We start from the raw sequence: 25972 nt of genomic DNA on the forward strand, positions 1-25972 counted from the left end.
AATGAGAAGAGAGAAGTGTTCTAGGGTTTAAGCTTAGTGGTCGTGTCCTACAGTCAGCGTGTGCTCTGATACCACCTTTGTAGCGACCAGACCTCAAACAGTCTGTGCTGCTGTGCACCAGTGTCATCCCTGGATCAGTAATGCTGACACGCACAGTACAAATGGAGGATTTATAACAGAGTAGCAATCACACACTTATTACAATGAATATCTCAAAAGAGAATAAGTATGATAAATATGGCTTAAGGCCATCTAAAAACGATAACAGCGGAAGGCTTCGAAGATAAGTGAGTCCATCAACTCCAACGGCATCACTGAGTATAAGACCACGACCTAAGGCACCTTACTCGTCGTCTGAAAAGTCTGCAACATGAAACGTTGCAGCCCGAAAACGGGTCAGCACATGGAATATGCTGGCAATATAACACATAGAGAATAATGAACATAATAATGCTATACTACATGCATATATGGCTGGTGGAAAGCTCTATGGTTACAGTTTTGCGAAAAGCCAATTTTTCCCTACTGCAAAGGAATAAGTTATGTTTAACTATCATGGTGGTTGTTAAACATTGAGAAGGTACCTCCAACTCAATCCCAATTAAGTGTCATCATTAACCCAACAAAATTAATTAAAGTAACATGGTGATGAGATTCACATGATAATCCAGGTACTAGATACTCAAGTTGTCCATAACCGGGGACACGGCTAACCATGATTAGTTTGTACACTCTGCAGAGGTTTGCGCACTTTTCCCCACAAGACTCGATCGCCTCCGCTTGATTCTCGCACTGCATGATGTTTGAGAAACGGATGACCGAGACACAGTCTTTCAGAAGCGTTAACTCTCTACTCCGGGTAGACCGTACCACCTACATCCCCTACATCTGCTAGTCTACCTCTTCAAGAGCTCACACAACTTAATCAACTATGCTAGAGCCCATAATAGCTTGTGGCTGCACACGGAAGTTTCTAGCATGAAAAATCTCATGATCCCTTTTAGCCTGGGTGGCGGTCCATAGGATGATCACACGGGTACCCCGGGATATCCAAAAAATACAGGCAGCACTGGGTTCCCCAGGTGCCTCAATCCACCCAGATGTGAGTTTTAGTTGCCACCTTAAGTAAACCATTATTAACAATCTCACATCTGTCATGAATATCTCTCAAACCCAATCCACGTCTACGAGCATAGCATGGCAATATAAGCAACGTAGAAGTAACTCCCAAGGGTTTGATAAATAAAACAGGTAATAGGTACTACCTCAACTACTTCCCAATACCCACAATTTAATTAGATCCTAACCATGCAATGTTTGAGGATTGATCTAATGCAATAAAAACTGGGTATGGAAAAGTATGATCAAAGTGTTACTTGCCTTGCTGATGATCCGCGAAACCTAGAGATTCGAAGTAACAAGCGGCGCACTCCGGATACTCTATCGCAAACAAACAAGCAAACAATAAGTACTCATCTAATGCACAGGTAAAACTCGAATAAAAGATACAACCAGAAAGTTCAACTTAAGAACTCCGGTTTGCAAAAAGAATCAAATCGAACGAAGCAACGAAAGTCAAACGGCGAAAGAAACAAGCTTCGTTTACTAATCTGGATCTAGGTCAAATTTTACAGTAGCAAAAACTTGTTTGAGTAGGTTAAACGGAAAGAGAATTTCAAGACGAAACTCGAGGCGCTTGAATCGCCTAATTCCGATAAACGAGCGAAAAGTTAAACGAAAACGAAGATCCGATCAGGAATCGGGATCTGGAAAATCGCGGAAAAATCCGACGAAAAAGAAAACTGACGAACGGTTAAACGAACGAACGTTCGTTAACAGCGAAAATCCGACGAACACGTTCGTTAAAACGAACGGGTCGGTGAACGTTCACTAAATAATAAAACAAAAAAAACCGATCTAGGGTTTAGAGGAAAAAAATGAACGGTTTTTTTAGAAAACCGGCAAACGGCGGCGGCGGCTCGGTACCTCGTCGGGACGGGGCTCGGCGGGGCTCCGGCGGGGCTCGGCGAGGGCGGCGGGGCTCCGGCGGCGGCTCGGGGCGGCGGCGTACGGCGAGCGGGGCGGCGGCTCCTCGGGCGGCGGCGTCTTCGGGCTCCGGCGGCGGCGACTTGAGGCGGGGACGGGGTGAAGGGGGGGGGGGCGGCGGCGCCTTATAAGAGAGGGGGGGCTGGTGGCGTGGGGGAGGGGGCAAGGCGGCGGCGGCCGTGCTCGGGGCGGACTCGGGCGCGGCGGCGGCTGCGTGCGCGCGTGGGAGACGAGGGAGGTGGGCCGGCCGGCTCGGTTGGGCCTCGGCCCGGTCGGGCTCGGTGGTTTTTTTTTTAATATTCCGCCGAATCTAGAAAAACAATCGCAGAAAAATAAATAGAAATCCAAAAATGATAAAACAAATTTTCCCCGTCTAATAAAATTAATTAGAACAAGGTGAACATTTTTTTGACACAAAAATGCAGTTTTTGAAAACGTGCAATTTTTTTAATGCAATTAAAATTGCAAATAAAATCCGAATAAAATCCAATATATGATTTTAATATTTTTCCTCCAATATTTCAATTGTTTTTGAGAAGTCATATTTTCTCCTCTCATTTATTTTAATGGGAAATATTTTCCGGAGAGAAAATAATTAAAACCAAAATCCTCGTTTTATTATTTGATGAAAATCAAATATGAAAAATCGGGAAAATCCCCAACTCTCTCCGAGGGTCTTGAGTTGCTTAGGATTTATCGAGGATTTGCCAAAATGCAATAAAATATGCTATGCAATGATGATCTAATGTATAACATTCCAAATTGAAAATTTGGGATGTTACAATCAGAATCGAGAGACGCAACACAAGACAAGGGTTTAGACAGCTTCGGGCCCCGGGAAACATCATACGGAATAGCCCTACATGGTGTTTGTGGCTAGGTCTCATTATGATCGTGAGGGAGTCGCCGTAAACCGGCTCTCCTAGTTATGTCTAGCCTAGAGATTGTTTCTTCTTGCCTCCCCCTCTTTTGGGAGCCCTGCCCCTCCTTATATAAGTTGAAGGGGCGGGTTACATGTGGAGTCCTATTAGAATTAGGACTAGTCTACCTTCTAATACAAACCAGATACAGTTCCGGGTCTTAACTCCTTGTAAGGTAAATATTCTTCACGCCTTTCCTCTTAAACCGGCCCACCATTAATATAAACCGGCCTTCTGGGCCTTGGGCGTTGTCATCCGTCTATCCCGCCCACCGGGTTACCAGTGAGTCGTCTAGTCCGGGCAGGTCATTAGTAAGTCGCCAAGACCGGCCGGGTTACGCCGCAGGGTATATCCCTGACATACGTCACCTCCGCGTTCAGCACACATTCAGCTCGATGACGTCCTCGCCTTCTCGATCCAACAAGAGAGGCAAAGTAGTAAATGACTTCTGGTAGCACGACGGCGTGGCGATGGTGGTGGTGAAATTATCTGCAAGGCTTCGCCAAGTAAAACGGACGTGGATTGAGGAGGAACTAGAACTAGAGGGAGACGGGGAGCCGCACACGGCTTCAGATCGTGGTGTGTCCTCTCCCTCCTCTCAAATATATAGGTGGGGGTGATACGTCTCCAACGTATCTATAAATTTTTGATTGTTCCATGCTGTTATATTATAAATCTTGGATGTTTTATAATCATTTTATATCATTTTTGGTACTAATCTATTGACATAGTGCCAAGTGCCAGTTGCTATTTTCTGCATGTTTTTTTACAGTGCAGGAAATCAGTACCAAACGGAGTCCAAACACAGCGAAACTTTTTGGAGATTTTTTTGGACCAGAAGACAACCAATGGGCCGAAGAAGCACCTAGGGGCTGCTCCGAGGGGAGCATAACCCACCAGGGCGCGCCTGGAGGCCCAGGCACGCCCTGGTGGGTTGTGCCCACCTTGGGTGCCCCCCTGGACCGCCTCTTTACTCTATAAATACCCGAATATTCCAGAAACCCTACGGGAGTCGACGAAAATCAATTCCAGCCGCCGTAGAGTCCAGAACCACCAGATCCAATCTAGACACCATCACGGAGGGGTTCACCACTTCCATTGGTGCCTCTCCGATGATGCGTGAGTATTTCTTTGTAGACCTTCGGGCCGTAGTTAGTAGCTAGATGGCTTCCTCTCTCTCTTTTGATTATCAATACAATGGTCTCTTGGAGATCCATATGATGTAATTCTTTTTGCGGTTTGTTTGTTGGGATCGGATGAACTTTGAGTTTATGATCAGATCTATCTTTTTATATCCATTAAAGTTATTTGAGTTTCTTTGATCTCTTATATGCATGATTGCTTATAGCCTCGTATTTCTTCTCCAATATTTGGGTTTTGTTTGGCCAACTTGATCTATTTATCTTGCAATGGGAAGAGGTGCTTTGTAGTGGGTTCGATCTTCTAGTGCTTCATCCCAGTGACAGAAGGGGAACCGACACGTATGTATCGTTGCTACTAAGGATAAAACAATGTGGTCTATTTCTATATAAATAGATCTTGTCTACATCATGTCAGTGTTCTTATTGCATTACTCCGTTTCTCCATGAACTTAATACACAAGATGCATGCTGGATAGCGGTCGATGTGTGGAGTAATAGTAGTAGATGCAGGCAGGAGTCGGTCTACTAACTTGCACGTGATGCCTATATAATGATCATTGCCTGGATATCGTCATGATTATTTGAAGTTCTATCAAACACCCAACAGTAATTTGTTTACCCACCGTTTGCTATTTTTCTCGAGAGAAGCCACTAGTGAAACCTACGGCCCCCGGGTCTCTTTCTCATATTATTTGCCTTTGCAATCTATTTTCCTTTGCTTTTCTTTTCAGATCTACTAAACCAAAAATACAAAAATACCTTGCTGCAATTTATTCTTATTTATTTTATTTGGCGTTTGATCTATCAATATAGTACAATTTATTCACGTCCGTTTGCCTATCTTGGGCACCGCTACCCGAAAGGGATTGACAACCCCTTTTACACGTCGGGTTGCGAGTATTTGTTATTTGTGTGCATGTGCTGTTTACGTTGTGTTGCTTGGTTATCCTACTGGTTCGATAGTCTCATCACTGAGGGAAGTACCTACCACCGTTGTGCTGCATCATCCCTTCCTCTTTGGGGAAATACCGACGTAGCTTCAAGCCGCATCAAAAGGATTTTCTGGCGCCGTTGCCGTGGAGGATCTTCAACATATACCAGGTTCCTAATCACAAATCTCATCTCCCCGCAATTTACATTATTTGCCATTTGCCTCTCGTTTTCCTCTCCGCCACTTCACAAAAATTTGCCATTTTATTCGCTCTCTTTTTCGTTCGCCGTTTTCTCGCCAGATCTATCTATGTTCTTGCTTTCTAGTCATAATGGCTAGCTTGCCTACTCCTCCTTTGTCACCAGATTTTGAAGTGCTTTACTTCAAGCAAAGACAAGGATAAAATTTTAAAGATGCTTGGTATAGGCTTATGTAATCTTATCGTATTTGCAATTTAAAGGGGGACTCTAAGATCTTGTTTCGTAATTTTTACATAGGACTGGCTTTGCATCATAGACAACTCCTAGATTTTTCCGCTAAAGGGAATTTTATTGAGCTTGATGCCAATGCTGCCTATGAAATTTTAGAAGGAATTTTGGGTGTTCCACCTCAAAAGAAGGGGTTTTCTTTTACCCCAGAGGGAGTTCAAATGTTGGACAAACTTGGTGATTTGCATAAACACATGGTTCAATTACAAAAATATAACGAACCCCTCAAACATCTCAATGGTAGTATCAATCGCAGGAATATTGTGATTACTCTTTGCAACAAGTGATTGGATATTTTGGATCTAAAGATGGTTTCTTTTCCTGAGAATTTACGGAAGCGTAAAGAGCCTCCCGGGTTTGAGAAAACCCTTACCAAAGTAGCCAAAACTACAGATGACAAAACTTAGATCCTTGCATTATGCCTAGCTAGGGGCGTGAAACAATTGCGCTTGTTGGGAGGTAACCCAATGAATAAAATTTATTTTTGCTTTTTGCTTTCGATTCTTGAGTGTTAGCACAATTATTCTACTGTTATGATTGCGTTTTTTGTGTTTTAATTAGTGTTTGTGCCAAGTTGAACCTTAGGATCTTCTTGGGTGATAGTTGTTTAATCTTGCTGGAAAAAACAAAAACTTTTGCATCCAGAGTTAGAATTTTTAAAAATCACAGAAGCACAAAAAACTATGAATTTTTATAGTAGGTTGATATATAAATTGCTCAGGTCGTCCTATTTTTTCAGGTTTTTTGGAGTTACAGAAGTATTCAAACAATTCAGATTGCTATAGACTGTTCTGTTTTTTGACAGATTCTGTTTTCCTTGCATTGTGTGCTTGTTTTGATGATTCTATGGTTTTTTGATGAGTTTTTGCCATATAAAAGTTGGAATACAGAAGGTATAATGTAAGAATAAAATATTAATAGGTTGCAACAGTAATTATAGTAGTGATTTATTTTCTTATACTAACGGATCTCACGAAGGTTTTGTTGAGTTTTGTGCGATTGAAGTTTTCAAGTTTTGGCTTATCTTACGATGGATGAAGGAATAAGGAGTAAGAAGATCCTAAGCTTGGGGGATGCCCCGGCATCCCAAGCTATTATCCAAAGAGAGCAAGAAACTAGGCTTGGGGATGCCCCGAGTGGCATCCCCTCTTTCTTCTAACAACCATCGGTATTTTATTCGAAACTATATTTTTATTCGTCACATACTATGTGTTTTGCTTGGAGCGTCTTGAATGACATAAGTCTTTGCTTGTTTTATTTGTGTTTTAGGTATTGATTCCTTGCTGGACACACCTATTTGAGAGAGCCAAAATTATGCCATGACTTGTTAGAATTGCTCTCTATGCTTCACTTAAATTTTTATGAGCTATGGATTTGCTCTAGTGCTTCACTTATATCTTTTTGAGCGTGGTGTGCTTAGTTCTTTTTGAACAAATGCTCTCTTGCTTCACATAGATTTGTTTGAGAGTTAGTAAAATTTTCAAGAAATTCTCTCTTGTTTCACTTAAGTTAATTTGAGAGAAAGAAATATTATGCTCATGATCTTCACTTATATTTGTTTGAGCTTATCAAAAGCAACACATGAAAATTAGTTCCAAAGTGATAGATATCCAAGAAGGATATAATAAAAACTTCCATGAAGATTATTGGACAAAATAAACTTGATTCTTAGTAATAGTTTTGAGATATGATGATGTGATATGCGAGTCATGTTGATGAGTAATTATGCTTTAGTAAGAATATTGGTGTTAAGTTTGTGATTCCCTACACAAGCACGAAAGTCAATAGTCATGCAATGAAATTATATCCTACTTATGGTGCATTATTAGGTGTTAATTATGCTTAATGCTTGCTTAAGAGATTATTTGTTTCTTGGTTGGTCGCTTCTCAATCTTTTGCTAGCCTTCATTTTGCACTAAGTATGATCTCTACTTGTGCATCCAAAATCCGTTAAACTAGTTGTGCCACATGAGTCCACTATATCTACCTATATGCGGTATTCTTTTGTCGTTTTAAGCAAATTTGAATGTGCCATCTCTAATTTTCAAAATAAACGTCTCTTTTGTTTGTTCGTACCGCTCGCGGAGCGGTGAGGGGTGGCTAATATTTTCCATGCTAGATGTGTTATTCTCACGATGAGTGTTTATTCAATTGTCATTGCACAAGAGTAAGGAAAAGGTATTAGGGATGCCCAGTCCCGAAATGAAAAATGAATTTACTTTATGTTGTCAAATAATAAATTCCTTGGAAAGAGTTGGTATGGAGGGCACCCGTGGATACGGTTAGCCATGGAAAGTGAAAGTATGGTGAAAATAGGAATAAACTTTATTTTCTGTTTGGGAACCGCCTATGATATATCTAGCATGGAAAGTGTTGGGAACTCTAAGTCGTTTTCGTTGGTGGGAAAGACACACCTCCCAAAATGTTTTTATCTCTAAGTTTTTCGCTTTGAGCTCTGGCACCTCTACAAATCCCTACTTCCCTCCGCAAAGGGCCTTTCTTTTACTTTATGCAATTTTTATTTTTGAATTTGAGTCTCCATCTTCTCTTATAAAAGCACCAACTAGGAGGCACTAGGATCGTACTTGAGTATTGGGTGTAGTTAATATGCAAGTGTGTTTCATGAATGGATCAATGATTGAGCATGATGGGCTAGGGATAACTTATTTTAGCGTTGATATTTTGAAAGACATGGTTGCTTGTTGGTATGCTTGAGTATTTAAGTTATCATGTCAAAACTAGACTATTGCTTTGAACAATATAAAATTCCAAATTTCCACGCTATAAAGAAAAGAATATGAGATGACATGTTCGGCAGCATTCCACATCAAAAATTCTGTTTTTATCATTTACCTACTCGAGGACGAGCAGGAATTAAGCTTGGATGCTGATACGTCTCCAACGTATCTATAATTTTTTATTTTTCCATGTTGTTATATTATCAATCTTGGATGTTTAATAATCATTTATTGTCATTTTATATCATTTTTTGGTACTAACCCATTGACATAGTGCCAAGTGCCAGTTGTTGTTTTTTTGCATGTTTTTTTACATCGCAGGAAATCAATACCAAACGGAGTCCAAACGTAGCAAAACTTTTTGGAGATTTTTTTGGACCAGAAGACAACCAATGGGCCGAAGAAGCACCTGGGGACTGCTCCGAGGGGAGCACAACCCACCAGGTCACGCCTGGAGGCCCAGGCGCGCCCTGGTGGGTTGTGCCTACCTCGGGTGCCCCCCGGACCGCCTCTTTACTCTATAAATACCCCAATATTCCAGAAACCCTAGGGGAGTCGACGAAAGTCAATTCCAGCCGCTGCAGAGTCCAGAACCACCAGATCCAATCTAGACACCATCACAGAGAGGTTCACCACTTCCTTTGGTGCCTCTCCGATGATGCGTGAGTAGTTCTTTGTAGACCTTCGGGTTCGTAGTTACTAGCTAGATGGCTTTCTCTCTCTCTTTTGATTATCAATACAATAGACTCATGGAGATCCATATGATGTAACACTTTTTGCGGTGTGTTTGTTGGGATCGGATGAACTTTGAGTTTATGATCAGATCTATCTTTTTATATCCATGAAAGTTATTTGAGTTTCTTTGATCTCTTATATGCATGATTGCTTATAGCTCATATTTGTTCTCCGATATTTGGGTTTTGTTTGGCCAACTTGATCTATTTATCTTGCAATGGGAAGAGGTGCTTTGTAGTGGGTTCGATCTTACGGTGCTTGATCCCAGTGACAGAAGGGGAACCGACATGTATGTATCGTTGCTACTAAGGATAAAATGATGGGGTCTCTTTCTACATAAATAGATCTTGTCTACATCATGTCATCGTTCTTATTGCATTACTCCGTTTCTCCATGAACTTAATACACTAGATGCATGCTGGATAGCGGTCGATGTGTGGAGTAATAGTAGTAGATGCAGGCAGGAGTCGGTCTACTAATCTTAGACGTGATGCCTATATAATGATCATTGCCTGGATATCGCCATGATTATTTGAAGTTCTATCAATTTCCCAACAGTAATTTGTTTACCCAACGTTTGCTATTTTTCTCGAGAGAAGCCACTAGTGAAACCTACGGCCCCCGGGTCTCTTTCTCATATTATTTGCCTTTGCAATCTATTTTCCTTTGCTTTTATTTTCAGATCTACTAAACCAAAAATACAAAAATACCTTGCTGCAATTTATTCTTATTTTTTTATTTGGCGTTCGATCTGTCAATCTACTACAATTTATTCAAGTCCGTTTGCCTATCTTGGGCGCCGCTACCCGAAAGGGATTGACAACCCCTTTTACATGTTGGGTTGCGAGTATTTGTTATTTGTGTGCAGGTGTTGTTTACATTGTGTTGCTTGGTTCTCCTACTCGTTCGATAACCTTGGTCTCATCACTGAGGGAAATACCAACCACCGCTGTGCTATATCATCCCTTCCTCTTTGGGGAAATACCAACGTTGCTTCAAGCCACATCAGGGGGGAGGAGGGGAGGCAGAATAGCGCGCCCCAATGGGGCCAGCAGCCAGCCCTAGGGCGCCTTCCCTAGGCGCCCCCTTTCCCTCCAAGGGGGGTGGAGCAGAAGGCAGAAGGGGGGCCGGCGGCTCCCTTGCCTTAGGCACCCCCTTTCCTTCCCAAGAGGGCCGGCGGCCAGGGAGAGGGCATGCCAGCCCCTTGTGGGCTGGTGTGTTCCTCCCCTTGGCCCATTAGGCCCATAAACTCCCCGTAGGTCTCCCGAAAAACCTTCCGGTGACCCGATGACTACCTGGTGCATTCCGAAACCTTTCCGGAGACCAAATAGTATTGTCCTACATATATCAATCTTTACCTCCGGACCATTCCGGAGCTCCTCGTCATGTCTGTGATCTCATATGGGACTTCGAACAACATTCGGTCACCAATTGACATAACTCATATAATATTATATCGTCAACGAATGTTAAGCGTGCGGACCCTACGGGTTCGAGAATGATGTAGACATGGCCGAGACGCTTCTCCGGTCAATAACCAATAGCGGGACCTGGATGCCCATATTGGTTCCTACGTATTCTATGATGATCTTTATCGGTTGAGCCTTTATGGCAACATACGTAGTTCCCTTTTCTGTCGGTATGTTACTTGCCCGAGATTCGATCGTCGGTATCTCCATACCTAGTTCAATCTCGTTACCAGCAAGTCTCTTTACTCATTCTGTAATACATCATCTAGTAACTAACTCCTTAGTCACTTTGCTTGCAAGCTTCTTCTGATATTGTATTACCGAGAGGGCCCAAAGATACCTCTCTGATACATGGAGTGACAAATCCCAATCTCGATCCATGCCAACTCAACAGACACCTTCAGAGATACCTATAGGGCATCTTTATGATCACCCAGTTACATCGTGGTGTTTGATAGCACACAAGGTATTCCTCCGGTATCCGGGAGTTGCATGATCTCATGGTCGGAGGAGTATGTATTTGACATTAAGAAAGAAGTAGCAATAAACTGAACGATCATATGCTAAGCTAACAGATGGGTCTTGTCCATCACATCATTCTCCTAATGATGTGATCCCATTATCAAGTGACATCACATGTCTATGGTTAGGAAACCTAAGCCATCTTTTGATCAACGAGCTAGTCTAGTAGAGGCATACTAGGGACACGATATTTGTTTATGTATCCACACATGTATTTAAGTTTCTAGCCATTACAATTCTAGCATGAATAATAAACCTTTATCATGATTAGGGAAATATAATAATAACCACATTATTATTGACTCTAGGGCATATTTCCAACAGTCTCCCACTTGCACTAGAGTCAATAATCTAGATTACATAGTAATGAATCTAACACCCATGGAGTCTTCGTGCTGATCATGTTTTGCCTGCGGAAGAGGTTTAGTCAATGGGTCTGCCACATTCAGATCCGTATGCATTTTGCAACTTTCTATGTCTCCATCCTTGACCTTTTCACGAATGGAGTTGAAGCATCTCTTGATGTGTTTGGTTCTTTTGTGAAACCTGGATTCCTTAGCTAAGGCAATTGCTCCGATGTTGTCACAAAAGATTGTCATTGGACCCGATGCACTGGGTATTACACCCAGATCGGATATGAACTCCTTCATCCAGACTCCTTCATGCGCTGCTTCTGAAACAACTATGTACTCCACTTCACATGTAGATCCCACCACGAGCTCTGCTTGGAACTACACCAACTGACAGCTACACCATTCAATATAAATATGTATACGGTTTGTGACTTAGAGTCATCCGGGTCTGTGTTGAAGCTAGCATCGACGTAACCCTTTACCATGAGCTCTTCGTCACCTACATAAACGAGGAACATATCCTTTGTCCTTTGTAGGTACTTCAGGATATTCTTGACCGCTGTCCAGTGATCCACTCCTGGATTACTTTGGTACATCCCTGCCAAACTTATGGCAAGGCACACATCAGGTGTACGCAACATGGCATACATAATAGAACCTATGGCTGAGGCATAGGGAATGACTTCCATTTTCTCTCCATCTTCTACCGTGGTCGGATTTTGAGTCTAACTCAATTTCACACCTTGCAACACAGGCAAGAACCCTTTCTTTGACTGGTCCATTTTGAGCTTCTTCAGAACTTTGTCAAGGTATGTGCTTTGTGAAAGTCCTATTAAGCGTCTTGATCTATCCCTATAGATCTTGATGCCCAATATATAAGCAACTTCACCAAGGTCTTTCATTGAAAAATTATTATTCAAGTATCCTTTTATGCTATCCAGAAATTCTATATCATTTCCAATCAATATTATGTCATCTACACATAATATCAGAAATTCTACAGAGCTTCCACTCACTTTCTTGTAAATACATGCTTCACCGTAAGTCTGTATAAAACCATATGCTTTGATCACATCATCAAAGCGTATATGCCAACTCTGAGATGCTTGCACCAGTCCATAAATGGATCGCTGGAGCTTGCATACTTTGTTAGCACCTTTAGGATCGACAAAACCTTCAGGTTGCATCATATACAACTCTTCTTTAAGAAACATGTTAAGGAATGCAGTTTTGACATCCATTTGCTAGATTTCATAGTCATAAAATGCGGCAATTGCTAACATGATTCAGACAGACTTAAGCATCGCTACGGGTGAGAAAGTCTCATCGTAGTCAACCCCTTGAACTTGTCGAAAACCTTTCGCGACAAGTCGAGCTTTACAGACACTGATATTACCATCAGCGTCTGTCTTCTTCTTGATGATCCATTAATTCTCAATGGCTTGCCGATCATCGGATAAGTCCACCAAAGTCCATATTTTGTTCTCATACATGGATCCTATCTCAGATGTGATGGCCTCAAGCCATTTCAGAAACTGGGCTCATCATAGCTTCTTCATAGTTCTTAGGTTCGCCGTTGTCTAACAACATGACTTCCAGGACAGGATTACCGTACCACTCTAGTGCGGTACATGTCCTGGTCGACCTACGAGGTTTAGTAGTAACTTGATCTGAAGTTTCATGATCATCATCATTAGCTTCCTCTCTAGTTGGTGTAGGCATCACCGGAACCGTCTTCTCTGATTTGCTATTTTCCAATTTGAAAGAAGGTACAACTACCTATTTTCCAATTCGAGAGAAGGTACAACTACCTCATCAAGTTCTACTTTCCTCCCACTCACTTCTTTCGAGAGAAACCCCTTCTCTAGAAATGCCCATTCTTAGCAACAAAGATCTTGCCTTCGGATCTGTGGTAGAAGGTGTACCAAATAGTTTCTTTAGGGTATCCTATGAAGACGCACTTCTTCGATTTGGGTTCGAGCTTATCAGGCTGAAGCCTTTTGACATAAGTGTCGCATCCCCAAACTTTAAGAAACGACAACTTAGGTTTCTTGCCAAACCATAGTTCATACGGTGTCGTCTCAACGGATTTAGACGGTGCCCTATTTAACATGAATGCGGCTGTCTCTAATGCACAACCCCAAAATGATAAAGGCAAATTAGTAAGAGACATCATAGAATGCACCATATCTAATAAAGTATGGTTACGACGTTCGGACACACCATTACACTGTGGTGTTCCAGGTGGCGTGAGTTCTGAAACAATTCCACATTGTTTTAAATGAAGGCCAAACTCATAACTCAAATATTCGCCTCTGCGATTAGATCATAGAAACTTTATTTTCTTGTTACGATGATTCTCCACTCCACTCTGAAATTCTTTGAACTTTTCAAATGTTTCAGACTTGTGTTTCATCAAGTAGATATACCCATACCTACTTAAATCATTTGTGAAGGTTAGAAAATAACGATACCCGCCGCGTGCCTCAACACTCATTGGACCACATACATCACTATGTATTATTTCCAATAAGTCATTAGCTCGCTCCATTGTTCCGGAGAATGGAGTTTTAGTCATCTTACCCATAAGGCATGGTTCACAAGTATCAAATGATTCATAATCAAGTGATTCCAAAAGTCCATCTGCATGGAGAGTTTCTTCATGCGCTTTACACCAATATGACCTACAGTGCCACAAGTATGTTGCACTATCATTATCAACTTTGCATCTTTTGGCATCAATATTATGAATATGTGTATCATTATGATCGAGATTTAATGAGAATAGACCATTCATCAAAGTTGCATGACCATAAAAGATATTACTCCTATAAATATAACAACAATTATTCTCTGACTTAAATGAATAACCGTCTCGCATTAAACAAGATCCAGATATAATGTTCATGCTCAACGCTGGCACCAAATAACTATTATTGAGGTCTAAAACTAATCCCGAAGGTAGATGTAGAGGTAGCGTGCCGACGGTGATCACATCGACCTTGGAACCATTCCCGACGCGCATCGTCACCTCGTCCTTAGCCAATCTTCGTTTATTCCGTAGCTCCTGTTTTGAGTTACAAATATGAGCAACTGAACCAGTATCAAATACCCAGGCGCTACTACGAGCAATAGTAAGGTACACATCAATAACATGTATATCAAATATACCTTTGTTCACTTTGCCATCCTTCTTATCCACCAAGTATTTGGGGCAGTTCCGCTTCTAGTGACCATTTCCCTTGCAGTAGAAGCACTCAGTTTCAGGCTTGGGTCCCGCTTTAGGCTTCTTCACGGGAGCGGCAACTTGCTCGCCATTCTTTTTGAATTTCCCTTTCTTTCCCTTGCCCTTTTTATTTAAACTATGGTCTTGTTAACCATCAACACTTGATGCTCCTTCTTGATTTCTACCTCCGCCAATTTCAGGATCGCGAAGAGCTTGGGAATTGTTTTCGTCATCCCTTGCATATTATAGTTCATCACGAAGCCTTCGTAGCTCGGTGGCAGTGACTGAAGAACTCTGTCAATAACACTCCCAACTGGAAGATCAATTCCCAACCGAGTCAAGTTGTTATGATACCCAGACATTTTGAGTATGTGTTCACTAACAGAACTGTTCTCCCCCATCTTGCAACTATAGAAATTGTTGGATACTTCATATCTCTCAACCCGGGCATTAGCTTGAAATATCAATTTCAGCTCTTGGAACATCTCATATGCTCCGTGGCGTTCAAAACGTCTTTGCAGTCACGGTTCTAGGCCATAAAGCATGGCACACTAAACTATTGAGTAGTCATCAGATCGAGCCTGCCAGACATTCATAACATCTGCAATAGCTCTTACAGCAGGCTTGTCACCTAGCGGTGCATCAAGGACATAATTATTTTGTGCAACAATGAGGATAATCCTCAAGTTACGGACCTAGTCCGTGTAGTTGCTACCATCATCTTTCAACTTAGCTTTCTCTAGGAACGCATTAAAATTCAAGGGAATGGTCGCACGGGCCATTGATCTACAACATAGATATGCAAAAAACTATTAAGACTAAGTTCATGATAATTTTTAGTTCAATTAATGAAATTACTAATGAACTCCCACTTAAATCAACATCCCTCAAGTTGTCTAAGTGATACGTGATCCAAATCAACTAAACCATGTCCGATCATCACGTGAGATGGGGTAGTCTTCAATGGTGAACATCTCTATGTTGATCATATCTACTATATGACTCACGTTCGACCTTTCGGTCTCCAGTGCTCCGAGACCATGTATGTACATGCTAGGCTCATCAAGTTTAACCCAAGTATTCTGCATGTGCAAAACTGGCTTACACCCGTTGTATGTGAACGTACAGTCTATCACACCCAATCATCACGAGGTGCTTCAAAACAACGAACTTTGGCAACCATGCATACTCAGGAGAACACTTTTATCTTGAAATTAAGTGAAGGGATCATCTTATAATGCTACCTTCGTTCTAAGAAAAATAAGATGCATAAAGGATAAACATCACATGCAATCTTGATCTCCATCTCCAAAGCATCGGCATGATCACCATCGTCACCGGCACGACACCTTGATCTCCATCGTAGCATCGGGGTCGTCTCGCCAACTATTGCTTCTAAAACTATTGCTAACACATAGCGATAAAGTAAAGCAATTACATGGCGCTTAAGTGATTGACACACAGGTCATACAATAATTAAAGACAACCCTAAGGCTCCTGTCGGTTGTCATACTCATTGACATGCAAGTTGTGAACTTATTACAAAACATGATCATCTCATACGTCAACATATATCTGTTGGATTCGAGGCTCCGTGGACCCTGGATAGATTCGAACTTTGGGGTGCATGCGAAGAACTCAACCTCCCTAGTCTGCGAACTCGTCGATCCCATGGCCGAGCTCGATGAACTGGAAGGAAACGGGACAAGGCAGTTTACCCATGTTCGGGCCACCTTGCGGTATAAAACCCTACTCCTGCTTTGTGGTGGATTGGCCTCGAGGAGTGTTGAGGATGAACTAGTACAATGGGAGAACAACCTCGGGAGGTGTTTTCTTGTGTTTGTGTGAGCTGGTGAGCTGATGAATCCTCCCTTCCTACGGTGGTGGCTAAGCCCTATTTATAGTGGCCTTGGTCCTCTTCCCAAAACGAAGGAGGGAAGGGATCCCACAAAGGCCAAATTCGAAGGGAGACAACTAGTACATCCTATCCTGACAAAAGGTAGTCTTCGTCTGCAAAGCCTCTTGTCGTGATGCCGTGGTGGGCTCGGTGATGACCTCCGTCCTGCCGCCCTGGTGGTCTTGGCACTACAAAAAAAAGACACTTCCGTGATGATACGTGTTTGTCACAATAGGTCATGTTTTCTGTCATGCATGTACATCCATGATGATTTTATGACAGAATCAAGATAGTCATACCTGTGCTGTCGTAGAAGTGTTCCATGACATTACGAAAATTATCATCACAGAAGTGTTCACTTCCATGACGATAAATGTCGCGTCATGGAAGCGCTTTCGTCAAGGGTGACCGACACGTGGCATCCACCAAAACGGGTCACCGTTAAGCTATCGGGTCCGGTTTTGGATCCGATAACCCGCTAACAGCCATGACCAATGCTGATTTTCCACGTGTAAAATTCTTATTGGCCGACGGAACCACGTGTCAGCTCCGTGTTGGCACAGGTGTCACTCATCTAATGGGTGAGATGCGCCTATGATATGTCGACACGTGGACCGGCCCAACAGTGGCCCATTCAGGTTAAAAGGCCGGCCCGTTTGACTTGTTCAAAAGGTAAGGGGCTGGCCCACGGAAAGCCTGTTAATGACCTGTTCGTATATAGCCCATTTACGGCCCGCTAACTCACGACCCATTACGGCCTATCGGAATTAAGCCCAGTAGCTTCATCTGGGCCGTCCAATATGATTCTAGCCCGTTGTAACTTCCGGCCCATGTATGGCCCATGATGACTTTCGGCCCATACGAGGCCATTTGTAACTCTTGGCCCATTAACGGCCCGTGGTGAATCTGGCCCGCAATGAACAGTGTGTCGCTTTATACCCATCAACGGCCCATTATTCCATTGGGCCGTTTCCAACCCGTGGTATCTTTCGGCCTTCTCAGGGCCCATTTATTCTTGGGCTCATTTCCAGCATTCGGTTACTTACGGCCCGTTACTGCCCTTTTCTGCTTGTGGGCCAAATTCAGCCCGTGGTTACAATCGGCCCGTTTGTGGCCCGTTAATCTGTTGGGCCATTCCCATAGCGTCATAAAAACGGCCGATTAACGACGACCCATTATTGTTGGCACATGAACGTATGATTTCAAATCTAGCCCGTTTATGGCCCATAATGCGGTCTGTTATCGGCCCATGTTTGGCCTATCGATCATACGACCCGTAGAAGGCCCATTGATGCTATGGCTCGTAGAAGGCCCATTGTTTCTACGGCCCTTAGAAGGCCAATTGTTTCTACGGCCCGTAGGAGGCCCATGGTAACTACAGTAAATATGTAGCCCATGGTTATTGTGGCCAAGTTTTTTAAAAATAGGTTATTGCGGCCACTAGCAAACCGCGGAAAAAGAATTGCACTGACTACAAGCAAACAAATAAACAAGACAACAAGGAAATAAATAAGCATGCAACTTACGCTAGGCTATCACGGCTATTACACATATTACATCCACTGGGCATCAAAGTTCGCCACCAGTGCAAATATAGGGAACAAAGCAGCATATCATATACACTGGTTGTCAAAGTTGGCGACCAGTGCAAATAAACACCACAGCAAAACAAGTACAGAACTGAAACCACTTCAGAAGAGCTCAAGAAACAATATCCTGGGTACCCATAATGCTGGCAAGATGCTTAGCAAGCTTATTAACTTTCTCTTGTTTGGCGCTTAAATCCTCTAGCGCTTGCTGTTGCACCAGAAAGTATGCATCTAAATCTGCAGGGACTTCCTCAGTCCTTCAGCTTCCTGTCGTAGCACATCTGATCGATGTCTTTCAACTCGAAGTTGAGACTCAAGACGAACTGATTCAGGCAGCGAGTTCGAAGAGCTTGTGCCATGTGTAGTGGCCAGTAACTCGAACACTACATCAAGACATGACTTTTGGGTTCTCTCACTGCCGTCAAGATAGTTTTTATCAGCTTTCTTGGAGACCGACAGGGATGCCTCACTATCTTGAACCTTATCTGCATTGCTTCCTTTACCATTGCATAACGGGGTACTGTTCTCCAATATTTTTTACGCATCCTAAAAGAGAAACAAGCAGACACATCACAGGTTTACCATGTTGTATATGAAACTCATTTTGGTAAATCAGTTCAGTTGTAAAGTGGACAGGATAACAGCATGAAACAAACATATATCTATGTACCATGGTCACTTTATGGTCTATATCATTCTAGTTTTTGTTGCCAAATCAAGATAGAGACATAGTTCAAATAATATTTGTTCAAGACAAAGCAGAATAGACAGAATAAAAGTGTGGGAAACTATAGAGCAATAACAACACTTGTAGTGTGCATTACATGAGAACATAACTGTTTATTCAATTGAAACTGAAATCAAAATAGAGCAAGTTACATCAGCAAACCAGTTAAAGAAACAGGTTTAAAACATACCTGTTGCACCATTGGAGTTTCAATTCCATCCTTCAAATTTTTAAATAGTTGGTATGAGTAAATGCAGTGATGCAAGAGCAAAGGAGTATGAACCATAGCTACAGAACCTGACCTGAGAACAATTCTTCTTCTCCTTTAAGCGTTGAGTTGGGATTCAGAGTGGTGGTCCTCGTGCTTTGGGCACTGCAGTTCCCTTACTAACTGCTCGTGTTTGGGTGCTCTGTGGTGGAGACGATGCTGTGTTAGCTGGAACTGGGTTACTATCTGCTGGGGTTGGGGTTAGAAGGGGTGTAGCTGGTTCTCGGTCCAACTGGGTTCTTGGGCAAGTACAACCGTGGTTCTATCTGCATCAACTGGTAGCACTATCTTTTTTGAAGACCGTGTTGTTACTCCCTTAGATACTGCCATCACCCTCTCCAATTCAAATGGCTGATAAACAAGAAAAGTAATTGAATGTACGACATTGTATGATAGACAGGTGCAATGGATAGTGGGGAATAAAAGAGGGCATGAAATAATTCACATTTATGTTGTCTAACCAAACAGGATAGCATGACACGATTTCACATATATGATGGCTAACTAAACATGATAGCATGACACAATTTCACATTATGATGGCTAAATAAAAAAGATGGAAAGACATAGTTCAAAATATGATGACTATTTAAACAGGATGGCATGATATGACTATATAATGTGTTTATAAATAGGTTGGCATGCCATAATTCACATACATGCCTCCTATGGAAACATGATAGCATGATATAATTCACGGATAGAATGACATAATTCAGAATATGATGCCTGTAAACACTAAACAGGATGAGATGATATAACTATATGATGTCTTTATTAAATGGGTTGCCATTGCATAATTCAGATAGATGCTATGTATGTAAACATGATGGCATGATATAATTCAAATATATGATTTATATAGTAATCAAGTAAGCAGATGGCAATCCATATATGATGTAAAAACTAATCAATGCAAGACAACATGCATGACATGGGTAATATAACCCTGCCAAGTTTGAGCATAGACCTCAGGGGGGAAATAGGACTGGTCATCAGTCTCGGAATCCTCCTCTGAGGAGCTCTCTGTAACCAGCAAGATGTCTGCTTCAGCAGGTAGCATTGTCTGCTATGAATACCTTGTTTTCACTCCAGATACTTCCATCACCGCTTCAAATGGCTGATGCACAGGAAGAGTAGTTGAATATACAAACGTTGTCGACAAATGGAACACGTAATACAAAAAAATGATAGCATGATATAATTCACATACATGATGATTGGCTAAACAGCATGGCATTGCATAATCCACATATATAATGCCTTTGCAACAAGATATCATTTCATAATTCACATATATAATGTCTTGCAACAAGATGGCAATGCATAATTCACATATATGGTAATTAGACACTAAACAGGTGGCACTCACACAAAGCATGTCTAAACTAATCAAATGACATAGCAATGCAAGACACCATACGCACGATATGAGCAACATAACCCTGCCAAGTTAGAGCATACACCTTAGGGGGGAAATAGGACTGGTCATCTGTCTCTGAATCCTCCTCTGAGGAGCTATCTGTAACCAACGAGATATGCGCTTCATCAGATAGCATAGTCTGCTCTGAAGACCTTTTTTTCACTCCAGAATTTTCCATCACCGTGTCAAATGGCTGATGCACACGAAGAGTAGTTGAATGTACTAACATTGTTGACAAATGTAATACGTAATGAAAAAAAAGGATGGCCTAATATAATTCACATATAAGATGACTGGCTAAGGAGGATGGCATTGCAAAATTTACATATATGATGCCTGGCTAAACAAGATGGCGTTGCATAATTCAGATAAACGATGAATAAACTAAACAGATGGCATTCACACAAAGCATGTCTAAACTAAGCAGATGACATATTTGATGTATAAAGTAAGCAATGCAAGGCACCATATGCATGATATAACCAACATCAGCATGCCAAGTTAGAGCGAAGACCTCAGGGGGTAAATAGGAGTGGTCTTCTCCTTCTGAATCCCCCTCAGAACATATATCTTCCTCTCGATTACAATCCGAAATGGGTGGAGGGGGGGCTGCCTTTGCGCCTACCATGGAGCGACATCTGCATGAAATTTTATTGCCACACAAGGCTCGTCTCTTTTGCTCTACATGTTCAGTTCCATTGTGTACAATAACTGACATGCATAGGAATAAAACATAGTGAGATTATGTAAGGAGTGCATGCAGAAATCCAGAGTGATGGTAGCAACCTATGGATAGACCCAAAACCAATGATAGCAGGCAGATAATGTCTTCAGTTAAAAAATGCATATAATGCCTTCTTTACTGTTTGTTTCCCACCCAACATGAAACTCATAGTAGACACCAGAGATTAACCAGATAGTAGATAGATACTATTGATTGCGGCCCCGATATGTACCCCGCAACCATTTAAAAACTCAAGTTTGACCATTAGTTTTGAGCTGACTCAGAGTCTAATCGGTGAGCAGGACGATAAAGTAGCATGTAATATTAAGCGATGCATAACGTAAGCAGACACGAAAGAGTGCGACCTCTCTTGTGGACCCGTGTAGTCCTCGAGGTCATCTGCTCGGTTGATGATGGTAATGCAGTTGTCATGGCTACCCGCAGCGGGGAAGAAGATCTGAGACGGCGAAAGACAGTCTGGAGGCCGGATCCCTGCTGTGCTGGACCCTTCTGTCGTTGGAGCAGCTGAGCTGGGGTGGACGACGATGCAGCAGGAGCGGTACAAACCACACAAGGTTTTCTTTGACAACTATCTGTAAGAGAAGTAATTCTGTAAGGGCTCGTTTGAATTGGAGGATTCTAACAACGCAGGGATAGGAAATACACAGTAATAGGATAGGAATGCACGTGCAAAATAGAGAATTTAAAACCACAGGATTTCTGCCAATCTGGGTGTTTGGTTCACAAGAATTGGAAGATCACATGATGCAAAGAAGCATGCTGAGATTAAGTCAAACCACAAGAAAATGTACGGTTATAATGCTATTATGCTACTATCTCTTAGTCTTGTGCTTCATGAATAGGAATTTGAAAAGGAGGACAAGTGGATATTAAAATTCCTACGGTTGTTCTTTCAAAGAGACACTAAAGGAACAAATCCTACAATTGTCCTTTGCTCCATTCCTTTGAACCAAATGCATGAATAGTAGTACCATAGGAAAATTTCCATTTCCTATGTTTTTCCTTCACTTTTCCTTTCAAGCATTGGCGATTCTAGTAGGAAGGCTTGAGCAAGGAAAAGCCTACACTCAAAAAATGTTTTTGTGCTACTTCTACTACTTTGGACCCGGGCCACTGCCCTACTAGCTCAACTCCCAGGCCCATCGACAAATGCACAGCTCAAACGCGTAGAGATAAATAATGTGGTCATTCAAGAGAGTCCATCACAGATAGCTAAGTTGCCTGGTACCTCACTGCTGGTCATATAGTAGGAGAAAATAATCATATTTCACGTTACTACGTATGCTCAGTGGGCAATATATATAACATGTAGAGTAAAAAAGAGATGCAACAAGTGTACAACCTCTTTGGCGAAGCCATGTCGATCTTAGCGTGATTGGGTTGGTCGGTGAGGATGTTCCGGCTGACTTGGCTGTCGGAGGAGGGGAAGAAGATCTTAGGCGTCTAGAGATGGAGCCCGGGGTACTGCTCCGCTGTGATGGAGGGTTTCGTCGTTGGAGCAGCTCCGGTGAGTTGTACGACGCCAAGGCTGAAGCAGGACAAGAGAGACAACGTTAACCCTAGTGGAATTGTAATAGCATCTCCAATAGATGACGTAAAATACATAACCACAAAGTGGTAGATGTAAAATACATCAGTCGCTCATCTCTGAACTTAACTGTCGAAACTGAATTTAACTGTCGAAACTGAACTTAACCGTCGAAACTAAATTTTGTTGTCGAAACTGAACGCACTAGTAGCAGAAAAGCAGTAGCAGCAGCGCGTGCGAGAGCCGGGGCAGCTGGTCGTGTAGCAGCATCAGTCGACTGACACTACCAGCCAAACCGCCGCCCCAGCCGCCTGCCCCGAAATCACTCCCCACTGCCGGTCCGCCGCCGCCCCGGCCATCCCTCTAGCCCCCCCCCCGTGCCGAGCTTTTTCTCCGGCAATCCCCACGCCACGACCCCACCACCACCGGCGACCACCGCCCCACCCTGAACCCTAAGATAGATAGTGGGGTACCTCTCCGGCGAACCCCCCTCCCCGCTGCGGCTAGTTCTTCCTTAACTCCGGCGAGCCCCCCACCCCTTGAAAATCGACTGACCCAAAAGTCGATTCAGTCGACTGAAGTGTAGCCAAATCGGAGCAGCATCGCAAGGAAGATCAAGAGCGAGAGCACCAGCGCGAGCAAGAGCAAGAGCAAGAGCAATAGCAAGAGCAGACCAGGCAGGGGACCGAGAGCAAGAGTAGAGCAGCAGAGTGAGCGAGAGATAAAGCAGCAACAACTCCTACTGATGTGGACGTCGTCGCCGAGGGAGCGACGCCGCCGTGGATGGAGCCGCGCTATGTCGGCTCGGGACCAAGCGCCGGCAGCACCGTGAGATCGAATCAAGAAGAAAATGCGGCGATTATTGTACAACCTCTTTGGTGGCGCCGATTAGGCCTCAGCTTCATCCAAGGAAACAGTGACGATGCTGCTCTTCCGGTGGTGTAGGTGAAGACGGTGGTGTGGGAATGGAGGTGGCGCGAAAGACGAGGGGAACATTGAGGCAGCTCCTTGGAGGTGGAGGATGGGGTGGCTGAACTATAGGGACGACGAGATCGACGATGGATCCTCATCCGGTACGGTGGATGAGGGACGTCGAGGTGTTGCGGTGGACGACGTCGTCGGGGAAGAGGCTCTGGCTGAGTGGCGGACGGAGGAGGGTGGGGCTTCGCGGGTTTTCACGGCCTCGGTGTACGAATGGGTGGTGTTGGGGATATTACTACTAGGTGTAAACCGGCCAAGGAAGCTGGGTTATCCCCATAATGGATTGTTTATACTTAAAAGCCAATGAAGACATGGAATAAAGCGGTTTACTACAGAGACTCGAAGGCCCAAGGCCCAAAGGTAGATTAAGGCCTGTAGCTATAAACCGCCCTGTAGTACCTGACTTGTATTGTAAGGTATGACAAAGTAGAGACCGAGCCGGTATGTGTATAAACCGGCATCGGGACTCTGTAAGCCGGCGGGCGTCGACCTATGTATATAAAGGCACGACCCGACGGCGGTTCAAGGATGAAAGACAAAAACTCGAGACTCAGGAAAAGCATATTCGCTCCCTGGTCATCGAAACCCCATCAATTCCATCACAACTAGGCGTAGGCTTTTACCTTCCTCGAAGGGGCCGAACTAGTATAAAACTCTCTTGCGTCCCTTGTCCGCTTTAACCCCTTCAAGCTAACCCGTTGCAATGGCTCCACGACTCAGTCCTTTCGCTAGGACATCTGCCGTGACAAACCCACGACAGTTGGCGCCCACCGTGGGCTATCGCGCGATGGTTTCGAGTTCTTGAAGGGAAATTTTGAAGGGCTCAAGGGATACGCCGTGGGCCGGATGACCAAGAGTCGTCGCGGCAAGCTCTACATCGACGACGCAGGCTGGGGCCCCGAGGCCGGCTCAATCGAGTACGGGTACTGGGTCCCCTTTGGAGGAATTCACGTCTTCATCGACAAGATCGGCGAACCAGGCCCTGAGCTGGACATCTGCACCGACCTCGTCGAGACGGCTCAGCGTGCAAGCCCTGCCCGGGTCCAGCCCGCCGTGAAGCATGCGTTCGTAGGATTCATCAATGGTGCGGAACTTGAACCGGCGTCCGATGGCGAGACCGTCGTCTACTCAGATGATGAGTCGTCCACCGGGGAGACTGAGTCACTGTACCAACTGCAAGATGGCCAGTTTGGGGGCTATTCCGATGGCGACAGTATTCTGGACCCCTTTGAATCGTCGAACCGGGTTGCGGTCTTCATGGCTGGAACTCAGCCCACGTTGCAATCTTCAACCGCGGCAGCAATAATTTCCGGATCGGCACCTGGGGCGGGAGGCCCCGCACGCGGGCCGGCCCAAATCTTGTCCGATTTATTGGACGCCTGGACGACCTTACTGACCACACAAGTTACCGCCGACACCCAAGATCGGCATAATGCGGAGGTGGCTAAGCTGCAGGATCAGATAACTCAAGCTAAGGAGGACTTAGCAGCTGAAGAAACTAGGATGGCTGAGGAGCGGGCCGCTTTAGAGGCACAAGCACAGCGGATTCAGGCGGAAAATTATCGACTCCTGTTGGATCAGAACACTTCAAACGACGTGTTAAGGAGAAGGCATCAGTCACGACTACCACCGGTTGATGAGGCAATGAATCTCTTTGGCACGCCAGGAGCAGGAACCAGTAATCCGGCAGCGGTGAACCGGATTGAGACGCCAAGGACTGGAGCACCGGATCAGCCACGGGTGACGGATCCACCTCGACGGACCCATAACCCGCCGCAGTATGTACCGGCGCCGCCGGGTCACTTCTCCACCCCTTTGGATAATATGATCGCTGCCGCATCATGATTAGCAGCTATTCCAATGGAGGGTGAATCCCCAGCGGAGGTTGAGACGCGGCGTGCTAGGGATCTTCTTCAGACGGCTATGGTGCAGCAGCAGGCTTATTCATACAGCCGAGACATAATTCATTCAACCCCACGCTCGAGCCGGAGTTATAGTAGGCACATCGATGAACCGGCTGTGTCAAGCAGTGCGCGGAACCGAGACGCTCCTCGAGGACCTAATCCGGCGCGTGGTGGGGCAGATGCTCGGGATGTGGTGAACAACGGAGCACGTCGAGCAGCCGAGTTAGCAGAGCATGACCGTCAGCTCACTCCGGTTCGTCCGGTGGCTTCCGTAGAGCAAGGCCTTACTTTCAGCTCTTGGGGGTTGCCCTGCCTCGTCCCGGCTTTGCGCAATGTACGG

This window comes from Triticum aestivum, chromosome 6D, assembly GCF_018294505.1.
Source record: "Triticum aestivum cultivar Chinese Spring chromosome 6D, IWGSC CS RefSeq v2.1, whole genome shotgun sequence".
Lineage (NCBI taxonomy): Eukaryota > Viridiplantae > Streptophyta > Magnoliopsida > Poales > Poaceae > Triticum > Triticum aestivum.